Raw genomic sequence first — 14,462 nt, 5'->3', positions numbered from 1 at the left:
GTTCATCTTAACTATGCCGTGAGTGAAAATGAATGCTCAAAATAAGGTTAGTAATATTACCAAAAGACTGATGGATCAACCTACAAGACTGTCACCAGCCATGATGTGCCATCATCACAGGAGTTATGATCATGGTTTGTACCTCAGCATCCCAGATGACTGAACTGACCACCAAAATGAATCTGTAAGAAAGTGCACAGTGTGGTAACGCCTTTCATCGTGTACCTCGATAAAGACTTAAGTGAATTCATTTCCACTGCATGTTTTTTTGCCTCATTATGGAAATAAACGGGCGATTGACACATCTATCCCTGGCAGAATGTATCTCTACAGATTTACAGTTTTAATTAAGTATATTACAACTATTTTTAATATGCTGTGTCAGAGACTGTATTGCTTCCCGAAGCTACGTTATTTTATTATTTTATTTTACTCATACAGCGAGACTACAGTCTCAGGCACCCAGGCATAGGGACAGCCCCAGGACGGGGTTCCAGCAATAGAACACAGAAAGCAGAAGTGATACACAGTGGTTCCAAGTCTGGTCCATATAAAACATGCCACCTTTGCTTTCTGTGTTCACTCACTGGCTGACTGCAGAAGAATCTGAGAGTATAGAGATGACGGAAGCTCAAGATATAAGGAAACTTTGCCCCTGAATGCCTGTATGAAGCAGGGTCCCTCATCAAACCATTGCCGAGTTAAGCCATCGGAATTTTGAGATCATTTTTTTAAAGCGCTCTTATCCTTACAAATACAAATACCCGCAAAAAACAAGTAGAAGATATCAAACTGTCATGCTTGTGTTTTATTTCTTTACAGTGTTCTTCTTTCCACTTTTTAAAAAATATTTCTTTTATTAGTATAATTTAAATGAATAATTCTTGGGTCTTATTATAAAACCCATATAACTTGTTATTATAATAACTTATTCTTATATCTCAAATGTTACGTGCTCGAGCTACTGGACGTATTTTTTCTCCATTCTCCGGGGTGCTTATCACAGCTTAGCACGCAAGAAGAGTTTAGTAGTTGACATTAATTTATCATGTCATTGTCCATATGGAAGATTTATATGTTCTGGGTCTATGTGTTGAAACAGTAGATCCCAATCTTCCAAGAGATGCCAAGCCTTACTTCATAAGTAATAACAAATGTTGAGTGCTCTCTTTGGGAAAACACAGTTGTGGCTGGGGATGTGGTAGACACCAACCCACAGGCAAAGAGACGGGGACAAATAAGCAAATAGACACATAATGTGATTTGAGGAAGTAATAACTTCTGTAGGAAAAAAAGAAAGAGTTAAGGAGGGACAGACTCATTGGCTGAGACAAAGGGCCTCTTGTTAGTCTGAGTAGACACTGGAGAGGTGTGAAGGTCATGTCCTGTGAATTCTGGTTGAGAATAGCCTAGGAAGCAGGGAATGGCCCATGTACAATTCTTGAGGCAGAAAGCACTTGGAATTTTCAAAAAATGGGATGAGTTCCGGCAGAATGTATAAAAAACAATAAGAGGAGATGATATCGGAGAGACAGGGACTCAGGGGCCATACAAAGTGCTCTTCACACTATATGACGGTTTCTTTATACAAAAAGGTCCGTTTGTCGCAACAGACTTGAAAGGTGTTACTGTATTTGTTTCAAATGAAGCGAATGAGGCTAGGCGAGTTTAACGTAGCCCAAAGTACAAAATAATTAGAGCCAGGATCCAGATTATATCCCCAGTCTGGTTGTCTCTGAGTCCTGTTGCCCAGGTAACGACCCTCCCTACAGGAAGGTGGGTCGATGACACCCGATTCCTTTGCATATTTTTTTTTCCTCCCCGCTCCTCCCCTATCCCTCCCCTCTGGTAACCACTAGTCTATTGTCCATGTCCATGAGTCTCTGTTTGTTTGTCCTGTTCATTTATTGCTTTTAGGTTTATATCCCACATATAAGTAATATCATGTGATTTTCAACGTTTTCTTTCTGGCTTATTTCGCTTAGCATGATTATCTCGAGGTCCATCCATGTTGTCGCAAATGACAGTATTTCATCTCTTATGGCTGAGTAATATTCCATTGTATATAGGTACCACAGCTTCTTTAGCCAATCATCTATCATAGGACACTTTGGTTTCTTCCATGTCCTGGCCACTGTGAATAATGTTGCTATGAACGTCGGTGGGCAAATTATCTTTTCGGATATGGGTTTTCAAGTCTTTGGGGTAAATACCCAGTAGAGGGATTGCTGGATCATATGGTAGATCAATTCTTAGTTTTTTGAGGAACCTCCATACTGTTTTTCATAGCGGTTGTACCAATTTGCAGTCCCACCAGCAGTGTATGAGGGTTCCTATTTCTCCGCATCCTCTCCGACATTTGTTATTACTTGTCCTGTTGATTACAACTATTCTAACAGGTGTCAGATGGTATCTCACTGTGGTTTTGATTTGCATTTCTCTAATAGCTGGTGATGTTGAGCATCTTTTCAAGTATTTGTTGGCCATTTACGTCCTCTAGGGAGAAGTGTCCTTTGCTTTTATCACTAGAATATTCTTGGGATTTGGGGAGTTCTCTGTCAATCTTTAAAATTCTACAAGTTTGTTTGAGTGCTATCCTAAAAAAAAAAAAAAAAAAATTAAATCCTGGATTATCTGACCTCCTTGTGAATTCCGTGCCTACATTTGCATTTATGTTCAGGATCGTCATGGCGCTGGAGCCAAGCTGGGCTAATGAGGTGGGCGGTGGAGTGGCAGCTGTCACTCAAACAATAGTTACTAGCAAATGAAGGCGAAGCGATGTCAAGGTAACCTGTAGGAATGGACTTCAAGCTGAAAAAGCGTGGGGAGAACAGAGCCATCTCAGGGTATCCACAGTGTTCTGCACACTTAGCAAGAGGTAGCCTGTGCCATGGAGTTTTATTTCTGCAAAGCAACACCATTCGGCATTTTGCATCACTGCTCATTTGAATTGTATGGGTCCTGACGTTTCACTTACATAATTTTGTTTTGATTTTATAGCTGCATGGTACTGTAGCACTAATAATTTATAAGTACGTTACGTTTGTGTGTGAAGGAAGCACTTGATAAAAATAATCGAAATTCAAATTGAGTTTTTCAGAAATGTTTTCCTTTAAAAGAGAGTCACACATTTCTCAAACTTAAGTAACATTGATTTCAAATGTACGTCATATGGCGAAGAGAGAAATGTGAATATTTTTAACGAACATCAGGACTCTATCTCCCACATTTATAAAATTAATGTAGCTTATTCTAGATGACTTATTCTAATGTAACTACAGAGGTGTCCACTGCAGTGCTTTGTATGTTGGTAACTATTAGTAACAATTTAAACTTTTTTCATAACAGGATTAAATGAATAAGGAACAATATAATATTAAATATGTTTTACACTTCAGAATGATATTCTAGATACATGTTTATTGACTTAGAAACATATTTACCATATATTGTTAAGTAAGAAGACTCTACAACAACAAAAATATATAATTTCATCCTTTTTTTGTGAAAATATATATCTCTGTGTCTGATATCTATGTGAAAATTTACGCTTGTGAAAATGACTGAGACAAAATATACCATGGAGTTTAGAGTGATCTTCTCTGGGCTATGGGATTATGAGATTTGATCATTTCTTCTCAGTTTATCTATATTTTCTCACTTTCCCACACGAATCAGGAACTGCTTTTGCAATTAAAAATAATTTGAACTTAAAAACGGGGTTTAAATGTTCTCAAAAATTACTCACGGTAACCACATCATTTTGGAAAGAGGCCCCAAGAAGAACTTTCTTCGGATGACATATGAAAAATTAAAGAGCAGATGAGGCACAAGATGGTTCACAGATTTCGATGACTCTTTGAGAAATATGAAATAATACTGGAAATATTCATTGGACATAACAGGATGGGCATCACAAAACCACACCTGGGAGTAACTTACTTAAACACTAAAATGTGGATCGTTTTCTATGGTTCTGGGATGTAATTTTAGTCTTTTATCTTTCCTAAATGAAAATAACAGGAACTGCTGGAGTCAGGTCGCAATTTTCCACCAAGAAACTAAAGGCATTTTTTTTGAAAGAATGAAATCTTAACAATGATTTCCTGATAACTCATGATCATAAAAAGAAAAATTCTAATCGCTTATATATTTCCTTATTTTGAGAGATAAGTTGACACATACGTGTCCAAAAAAAGTAATGTTTAAGACGATTATCCATTTTCCACAATTATTCCTGTAAAAATATATAAATTCTAGAACATTTCAAAATATAAACCCAACATCCATATTTTTTATCCAGGGGAAAATCGCTATTAACATTTTAATGATTATACTTTTGGTCATTTTCATTCCTATGTACATTCTAAAAATATATGAATATAGTAAACATGCTGTTTTATAAACTAGTTTTCATTTAAAATATATTCCGAACTTTTTTTTGTACCAGAAAAGTCTTAGAAAACAAAAATATTATTCCTTAGTAATCTTTTATTAAGTAATTTTTAGGCTAGCATTTTAGTTTAAAATTTTACTATTGCAAACAATAGTAAAATTGAGAGGATCGTGTTAGTACATGAAACTTCGAGTATCTATTTTCTTAGGATAAATTCCAGAATTAGAGTTACTGGGTCAATATGTAGACAGCTTAGAAATATTTACACGTATTATCTCTTTTGTTTTTGTTCTGGAAGACTATATCTGCTAATACACTCATCCTTGTTGAGTACATTAAAATTTTTCTAGCCCATGCTAAGTACCTTGAAGGAAGAAGCCCTGGAGATTCCATTTTAATTTCTACACATCTCTATACTCGGTATTCATATCTGAGGAGGAAATAGAAAAGTTACAATAATTATAAGTTCTTCCAGAGTTTCATCACCAATCTGAAAGAATCATCGAAATATTACAAAGGAAACATCTTTCCACCCCAGTTTTGCAGATGGCAGACGTCAAGTTTGACAGTTACCAGAGCCGACGGCTCCATCACTACACAATTTCTGAAGAAAACGGAGGACAGAGCAGGGTAGGGAGTTTCTATCTCTTTGCATTTGACAGTCATTTTCCTGAGTACAGTAAACATCCCAGGATATGCTCAGAAATAAAGACCCCCAAGGCCTGGAAACCATTTAATTGTGATTCAAGCATTTCTGGAAGCGCTTGTAGACCCTCACAGGGAGGAAAATTCCCTTTTGCACAAGAAGAGGGAATTGTTAGTAACAGAGGGTAGGAAGAAAGCCATTTTTAAAGACCAGAATTGGCTTGGGATGCCAGAAATAAAATGTTCAATGTGTCAGGTCAACCTTTGTATTATAAACTTTAAAGTTGCCTTTCCTTATAAGAAGCAGAGATCGTTTTATGCTTGTTTATTTCTTTGCTTATTTTTCATGTTGAGTAAGAGGAACAGGCCTCTATTTTCTGATCCTGGCCCCGACCTCCCCATGGGGGTGTTCTCAGGAGAGCCTTACTGAGTGAGCGTTGCACCTTTACCCTGAACCGTACCTTATACGTCCCATGCACCTGAAAAAGATTGGATGCGGTCTTGCTGGTCCAGGTCCGCACCACGGGGTTAGGTGACAGTGGGATAAGGTACGTGTTTCTCACCCTACAGCTACACTTCAAATCCTTGAGTGCTTTGACTCTCCTTACAGACCTCGGGTTCCGTGGGGGCTGGGTCTGTCCGTTGCATCCGCTACAGAGAAACACCGTTGGACTGGCAGCGTCTAAGAGTGCCTGCCTTCCCTTAATCTTTCCATCAAAGGGAATTCGTTCTGGTTTTTAACCTTTGCCAATTTGATAGCCAAAAATGAAACTCATTGTGTGATGCTGGTAATGTTGAACATAAACTCGTATGTTTATTTTTCTTTTGTAATTTGCCTCTTTGTGCCCTTTGCCGATTTTTTCAATTAAGTACTTCTCTTTTTCCTGTTGATGTAAAAGAATATTTTTTAAAAAATGAATTGAAGATATTAACCCTTTGTCTACTATATACTTTGATAATATTGCGTTCTTGGTGCCTTATTAATAGCATTTATAATATGGAGAGTTTTAACTTTTTCCAAATATATTTTTTTCTTCACGGTTTTTGCTTTATGCTTAGAAAGTCCTTCTCTACTATGTGTCAGTTCCTTTTTTTTCTCTTGCAGAGTTAATTTTTAAAATCCACCCCCCTTACTATATTCAACAAAACAGTGTTTCGAGAATTTTAATTTTTGCCCCAAATAATTTGTACAGTTGAATCTTTATTTTCCAAGCTCGCTAATCTGCAGATGTCATGATGACAAGCACTCCATTCTGAAATGTCTTTTCACTGGCCCCCAATTTAAAGAGAAACCATGGTTCCGACGAATATTCTTGTGTGTTCTTACGTAGAAGGCTGAAACTTTGAATGAATCGAATCATCATTAAAAAGCAAGCTATGCCAATTAGGTCCTCCTCTTCTTCAAACACATAATTTTTTCAAAACAGAAGTTTCTGGTTAGTATGGCATAACTTTTGTTTCATTTTGCATGTGTCAAAACCATTTTTCATATGCTTTTACATTGGGAGGCTGAAGAGTCTATATTTCTTTTTAATTAGTATTATATGAATTGGAGCTCCGATTCGTATTGAAAAGTGGAACATGGAAGGCAATAAAAATACTCGTAAGCTTGCTCTCTAAAGGTGAGTCGTGGACCAATGGGCTTACACAAGTATCTGTGGATGAACCGAGCCTGGTAGAAAACACTTAGTGAACCCGGATGCAGGGTGTCGCTGCCGAGGTCCCTAACTTGAGGATGGATTTCCTTGATGCCTGACCCCTACCATATATCCTTTACTTGTGATTTGCATAGACTTTGTTTTCAAGACCCCGTAGTTCAAAAAATCTTGGTAAGCCGTCATGGAAACAAGATATTCTGCATCCTTTCCAATGTCTTCTTCCTTATCTTTGGACATGTTGCTTGAAGCAGAGAAAACATGGAGTCAGGTGGGCCAGACATGAAGGAGATCTGTAGGAGCTGGCTGTGGAAGGCACTGCAAATTTGAGCTCAGGCACGAGGAGCAAGCTGAAGGGCTCCCTTGCTTGGTTATGACAGGACTCAGTGGGACAGCATGAGAGCCACGTCTGTGCCTCTGACCAAGTGCCCTTTACCGTGCGTGGCCTCTCCGTTGGTCTTAACCTTTCTCTGACCAAGTGCCCTTCACCGTGCGTTGGTCTTAACCGCTGGTCTTAACCTCTCCGTTGGTCTTAACCTTTTTCTGCTTACTGATGTCTCCAGGGATAACTGTGGGTCCCTCTTAGGCACCTCACAGTTCTTTGAACTCCTCACAGTTCTGTCTGTGGCAGAACTGCTGGTTAGCAGTGCCTGATTAGTTTCTCATTACTAAAGATGAAGTCATCCCCACTCGACGCTGAAGGGACTGCTTCAAATGTTATTATACTAGATTATGTTTCACGAAGGCACCTTATGTTTCCAAGGCATTTATTAAATAGTCATTAAGAGTGTCAAATATTGTCTGTACTTTCCTCACTCTTGTTCTCCAATGGGTCACTCTTTGAGATGATTTACATCCGATTTATTCGCAGACAAGAATCATGTTTGAAAATCTAGTTAGATGATCACACAGAAACAGAGATCAGAGAATAATCCATTAGCGTGGACATCGAGCCGGGTACGGAGGACATAGCTCTGCGTTTGGCTGAGTCTCTCGAGAAGCTCGACACAGCCCTTCTCTGCTGCAGTCGCTTCGAGAATGAAAGGAGGGAAAGGGTGCTCTCGCCTGACCCACTGCTTACCACGAGAATCGTAAAGGCGAAAGTACTTTTGCAAACCGTAAAGTTCCCCTTAAGTGCACGGTGTTCTTATTTGGAGAGTCTGCTACTTCGCCACCTAGGACAGCCTTTAGCCGTCTCCCCGCCCCCACCCATCATGGCCCCTTCTGCCGCTCTGTTTAGAGAAGCGTGTTTTATGGCAGCACCGAGAGACCTGGATCACGGGGTCACTGCCCCGTTTCCATTACCGACGCACAGGCTTCAGGCGTTAGCCCTTTCCACATGCTGAACTTCACGGAGTCCCACGTGTTGAGAGCATTCTGGAAGGGACCCAGCAGTTACAGGGGAGTGTGCCATACGGACTTGGCCCATGTGGAATTTCAGCCTGAACTTTCTGGGGATTTTATGGGGTCCTATCCTGGCAGCCTTGAACACGACACAGGCTCCCAGGCCTGGGAGGTTTGGAAATTCCTCAAGGTTGGGGAGTACCGCCTCCAGGATGAAACGTCAGGCAGGCCCCTTTAACCAGAATGGAGCTCAGATCTTGCTTCGTGAGCCTGCTGCCTTTCTGTGTCTGTGTGGCCTCCTACTTGAAATAAATAAGCAAAGGATATAGTTTTAAGCACAGTGGTTTCCACGCTCCTAGGTCTGGTTTTTCCTTTGCCCCCCCAAGTCGATGGTAGTCAAAGAAACGGATCCAAATGGATTTTGCAGAGCTGTCAAGAAGCCATGCCAACTTGGCCTCCGTAGTACAGTGACTACAGTATAAGTGGCTGCCAGATGGAGAGCAGAGGACCCCAAGTCGATTCTTGATTGCTTTCACTCCTGCTGAGGGTCAGCCAACCACAGCTGCAAATGTGTCCCAGCACCCAGAAAGTGACCATGGAGAATCGAGGCCACGTGTACACAACGTTCTGCCATAGCAGGGGTGTCAGCCCTGATGCAGAATGAATAGCAGAGCGAGACCTCGAATCCACAAGTCCGGTTTCCACGGACCCGTCTCTTTTGTCTCATTGTTGTCCAGTGTCTCTCTGTGGTGACATTATCCATGAGTCCACAGTAGACGCAGACCCAGGGAAGGGGTAGGAATGAAGAGCAGGTCAGTGGTACTCCTTTGTCATCCTGCAGTGACCCCTGTGTTGCCATCACCTTGACAGTCAGTGTGGAGAGGCCGACGGCAGGGCCACTAGCATCCTGTGAGGTGCGGTGCCCTTACTTCGTCTTTCCAAGATGCCTGCGTCTCTGTACATCACAGTCACTCTTTTTTTCTTTTTCGGTAAAATCCGGTTCTCCTTTAAAAAAGCAGTAAGCCAGTAATGTCCGTGGGAAAACGAAGCAATTACATTACAACATAATCCCCAAAGAAGCACGTGGCCCCTGAATGAGGAGACTTAACAGGAGACCCCATGTTCAGGCAAGAGTAACTAGGTAACTTCATTCCAAAGGCCAGAGCTTGGTAAAATGTCTCCGTAGGAGCAGGGCCAGATAGTAACTAGTTTTAGCTTTATGGACCTTAAGGGGACTTGTGCTGTCAATGCTTAACTCTTCATGGTAACACAAAAACAGCATAAACGAGCGTTAAATAAATGGATATGGCCCTCTCCCAATAAAACTTTATTTACAAAAATAGACAGCAGGGTACATTTTGGCCCACAAGCTGTAGTTTACTGACTTCTATTATATGTCACTACGCCCAGGAGCCCATGACAATAAAAAATTCAGCAGATAATAATTAGTGCCTCTTATGTGCTGCAGTAGAGAGAAAAATTAGTCACCACCCGGTTTTACGCGGGTACATTATGCTTTCCTGGCATCCAGCAGGGCGGGGCGGGGCACTCTCTGTCAGTGCGTCTCCCCAGCACGCTTGCTACTCCTCATCACCCATCTCCAGCACCCTTCTTCCATACTCGACGTTCCCCCTGTACCGCGAAGGCAGAAAATGGCGGCTTCATCCCCACGACAAACAACAGGTTCACATTCAGCTTCAACTCACTCTGCGTCCTCACTCTCACGTGACTTCTCCCGAACCTTCAAAACAATCCAGTGTCATTAGCTCCACTGTCCCTAGTTTACAAATGAGATGATACAGGCTCAGGGAAGTCCTGTCTCTTGTGAATTCTACACTAGTTGCTGGAGACCACAAGAACATGACCACATATGTCCTACGTGGCAGGTTTTCTTTGAGCATAAATCGTTTATTTTGAACATGAGGAGAAAAGATAGGAAACATCTTGAATTCAAATAAGGGAGCCGAGAGGAGGACGGCTGGCTGTCCAGATCACTCCGAGGGTGGGTTTTTGTTTTGCTCTGTTTTGCGTTGTTTTAACATTAACATTGTGGCTGTGTGCTGGAAAGGACACGCATTCTTCATTCTTTTTTCATTACTTGAGAGTTGTTGCAACCATTATACAAAACCAGTAAAGGAAAAACTTGTTTTCAAAAAATGTCATTTGGCGGGCAGTGCCTAGATGAAGAACAGCACAAGTCTCACGGGAGGACGATATGCATTTTGTAAACTTTCTTAAGAGACACTTTATGGTTTCGAGAAAACAAAACAGGAAATTGAATTAAAAGGAGAAACATACTTAGATAATACTCAAGTGGTGACATAACCAACCGAAGTCTTAATAGTCACAACTTGAGAGTCAGGCATTGTGAGCTGCAAGAATTTTCTGGCATTGGTTGGGGGTGACCGTAAGTGAACAGAGATGGTTTATTTTTGAACCGGTACTACATCCCAACTTTGCAATAGATGAAAATTTATTTCTTAAATTAGGAATTTGGCCCTAGAAGACAAGGCTCCTGGAATATCTTTGCTGAAATCGCTGAAACATGACCTTCCTTCTGATATTGCGGATTTTGGTGGCTGTCTCTCAGTTGGCAGAGCTTTTCCATGTGATGGATTTAAGGGTATATCAAGTTCTTTCTTCCCGTTGTCCCATGCTCAATACCTCTTGGGGACCGAGGAATTAAAAAACATCCATTACAAGAAAGCCGAGTTTATGCAAGAAAGAAAGTAAATCAGGAGTCATTCGCGGCCATCACAGTAAATAGACACACACACGTTTCTCATGTGGTGTCCAGTAAAAAAATGTTTCAAGAAAAGAAAATTGATTTCTAATTCAAACCAGTAGACTGTATCTGCAGTCTTCCTCTATTACTTTTTGTTTGGTTTACCAAGATCCTCGAAGAGCAGAAGGTAAAAGAGAAAAACTGTGGACACTTGAGTAAGTTTAAATTCTGGATCTTTGCTCAAATGTTTCTGAAAGAGGATCCTTTTTCTTCATTAGTTAAAAAATAATACTATCGTATCTGAAAATAAAGATTTTTATATAGTTTATGTTTTCTTTTCTCTAGTATACAGTATAATTCTATGAGGTAGACTATATTATAACCTCTATTTTAACATGAGATACCAAGATATAGCATTATCATTATCGTTAATATTTTGCAAAGCCAAGCTCTTAAGCACTACCCTCATCTCTCAAATGGGGATCCAAAACCTATGATATCGCTCAAGTGTGATGATAAGGCATTCGACTTGTTCTCAGTGAAAAATAGTCCATGACTTGCTCGATTCTGTTATGTTGTTGTAATGAAGCTGGGTTTATACACAGCACAGATTCCAGATTGGTTCTGTTCTGATTCTGTTCTGGAATCAGCCATTCCCTCAGTTCAACTGAGCACAACTAACCACATCATATGGTCATTGAGTCCCTCGCCTTCCAGGCAGTCTGCTAACTTTCTTCTCAGGGCGAGAGGAAATCCCTTAGGGCGAGATCTATCTATATCCCCTATTATCTATATCCCCTATTGCATACAGCATAGAGTAAAAAAAAAAAAAAATTCAGCTAAAAGAAGATGAGGACTAATTGAGCATGACTTATTCTTATAAAGGTCTATGCGGTAACTGGCATACAACATAGAGTAAAAAAAAAAAAAAAATTCAGCTAAAAGAATCAGGAAGATGAGTACTAATTGAGCATGACTTATTCTTATAAAGGTTTATGCGGTGTGGTAGATTATTTGCAACATGGCTGCTGTAATTCCTCTCTGTGTACGCATGGCTCTGTGCTTGGCTGCATGACTTGCCTCGACCAACAAAATGCAGCACAAGAGCTGGCATGTGAGCCTGTCCTAAGAGGTCTTGCAGTTTTTGGTCTTGTAGTCTTGGGACCTAGCCATCAGTCCAGACTATCCCACCGGAGACATGTGGCCCAGCTGACTGCGACCACCGATCTCTAGAAATGTCAGCGGATGACTGCAGCTTCATAAGTGACCTTAGGTGACATAAGCGGAAGAACTTCTCAGCTGAGCCCAGCCCGAATGGCTGACCCATAGAATAATGAGCAAACAAAATGGTCATTCTTTGACGTCTTTTCTAAAGCAACAGATAACTAATAAGTATGAGCTTTCAAAAGCTAAATATTTTCATCTCTCACACCCGTAAAGTGAATAAAACCAGACAATTTAATAATAATAAACCAACTGAAGAAACGCCCATTTTAAAAGCTTCTTAGAACCCGGCACATCACCACGTGAGGTGATCGAAGGTGATCCGCAAGGAAACGCTGCTCTTTTGTGTCTTTTTCTTCGAGGAGTCGTCAATACGAAACCAACTTTGCAGGTCAACCTGCGGGCATGTCTTCAGAGACCGAGGACACGTGTTTTGTTAGACTCATGTTTTCTATTGCTTGATTATCCGTTACGTGAAAAGCAGTCTACTGCTATGGTTTTCCTTTGGGATTTGATTGACGACGATAATAGTTCCATGATAATAAACTTGGATTTGAGGAGCAGGCATTAGACAAGAGTGAAAGTGAAACAAAACATTGGGAGAAAGTCCTTCTTCCCATGGGGCTGTGGAGCATCCAGGCCACCGAGGGGTGTGTGGGTTTAAGGGGAGAGGAAGTTGAACTTATTTGAAAGAAGAGTAATAACACCTTGACTGGGGGTAGACAAAGGTCACGAGCAGCGACTACGTGATAGCTGGCCGAGGGTCTCGTCCTAGTGGGAGGGCAGAGGGGTTGCCACATTTTAAAAGGCTTCCAGTTGTTCATAGCCAGATTGCTAAGAGCAGCAGGAAGTCACTATCTTATTATTAAAACTTTGCCAATTTAATATTAAACGTAGTGCAATTGCCATATCCTTGACAGCGAGGAGAAGCACTTATACACACTGTCTCAACTTCAGAACCATTTTATGATGGAAGAAATACTGTCCCTGTTTCACAGATGAGGAACCTGAGGTTCAGGAAGGTCGAGTAACTCACCAAGGTCACAGTTACTAAGGGATTGATGGAGGAGTCAGGCCCAGGCTGTCTCACCCGGAGCACCTTCACGTAGCTGCCATGTGGGATCGTTACGGTCCCAGAAACAAGAATGTCATGAGAGACCCCAGGGGAGAGAAACACCCAAGGAGCTGTGACACCGATCCATCACAGAATTGTGAGACATTTCACTGAAAGGTTACTTGCCCATATCTTTGCCACCACGCCACCTCAGGCATTGCAGATGGAAATGTAACTTGTTATGAAGAAGACACTAATTCTCTCCAGTACTTACTTTTTTCTTTCAAAATGCAAGTGGAAGGCTTTATTGAATTTTTTTTTTTTGCCTAAACTAAAACAATATTATTTTCAGTAAGGATTTGCCATTGTGTAGAAATGCTTTTTGTTCATTGTGTAGCCTGTAATCAAGATTGAAACAAATTCAAAAATCTGTCCCAGGGAGATTGTCGAAAAGTCCCAACAGATATAAATTCTCTAATAATGCACTTCTACCGTTAGCTGTGTTTCCTACTTCCAATGAAATTGAGAAGACTGTATAACTGAGAAAACAAATTAAGAAAATAAACCCCCTTTCTAAACTGCCTCCACTAAGAAAACTCTCCATGTTCTACCATGCATGAATAATTATTTTTATAAATGAACCACAAGGCATAGTTGTGAATCTCCGGAACACAGAGTTCCATAACATGGAGTAAATATGGAGTTGTTACAGATAGCAGATGAAATGAGCCGACTGGAAAAACTCTCCAAACTTCTGTCTGTGCCACACCAAACAAAGTGTTGCTATCAACTCAGTTGAAGGCTCATAAATGACAGTAAAATTTGGGTAGCCTCGAGAGGTTTTCAAGTACAAATATCTTTCTGTATTTTTTTTCTATTGCCCAACAAGAGAGGAAAGTTTTCTAATTCAAACCAATCAGCTACGAATCGAGGTGCTCACGCCCCAGTATCGAGGTGCTCGTGTGCCACCCTGAAGCAATCTCTGCTGTACTAGACCCTTTGATAAATGAAGGATAGGATCTACGTTATTAATTAATTGGTTTGGGGTGTCGTTCTAACGTGCCTTTGCGATCTACCATCTTTTATTAAATTGGTGCAGATACAAACAACCAGAGACAAGAAAAAAAGACAATGCAACCGGGGGGCGATTTGAAAAGCTTGCATCATACAATGAAGTAACATCTACATAAGTGAAATGAGCCGGCTGCTGCTCGTGCTGTGACCACTTCAGATAGTATCACAGCACGATGAGATCATGGCAAAGCGACCTTCAGGGCCAGGTGTGGAGAACTGGCGAACCCCCCTCGATTTCCCAGTTACTGTCCCAGTTGGCTTTTCTATTTTTATTTTTTTCTCAAATTTCATTTCAGTTTGAGTAATCTTCGATCATTTCGAATCTAACAGTTAAGACTCCTATCA

The 14,462-nt window shown here is 40.7% G+C and overlaps 1 long non-coding RNA gene across 6 annotated transcripts in view; it reads left to right on the top strand.

Annotated features, from left to right (window-relative positions):
- The window catches only part of LOC107195959, a 304,896-nt gene that overhangs the window by 90,490 nt on the left and 199,944 nt on the right, over nt 1-14,462 (top strand). The gene's annotated exons all lie outside the window — the stretch shown is intronic.

Source organism: Pteropus alecto, unplaced genomic scaffold, assembly GCF_000325575.1.
Source record: "Pteropus alecto unplaced genomic scaffold, ASM32557v1 scaffold65, whole genome shotgun sequence".
Lineage (NCBI taxonomy): Eukaryota > Metazoa > Chordata > Mammalia > Chiroptera > Pteropodidae > Pteropus > Pteropus alecto.
The sequence above is the reverse complement of the archived record's forward strand: the minus strand, read 5'-3'. Positions and strand labels throughout refer to the sequence as shown.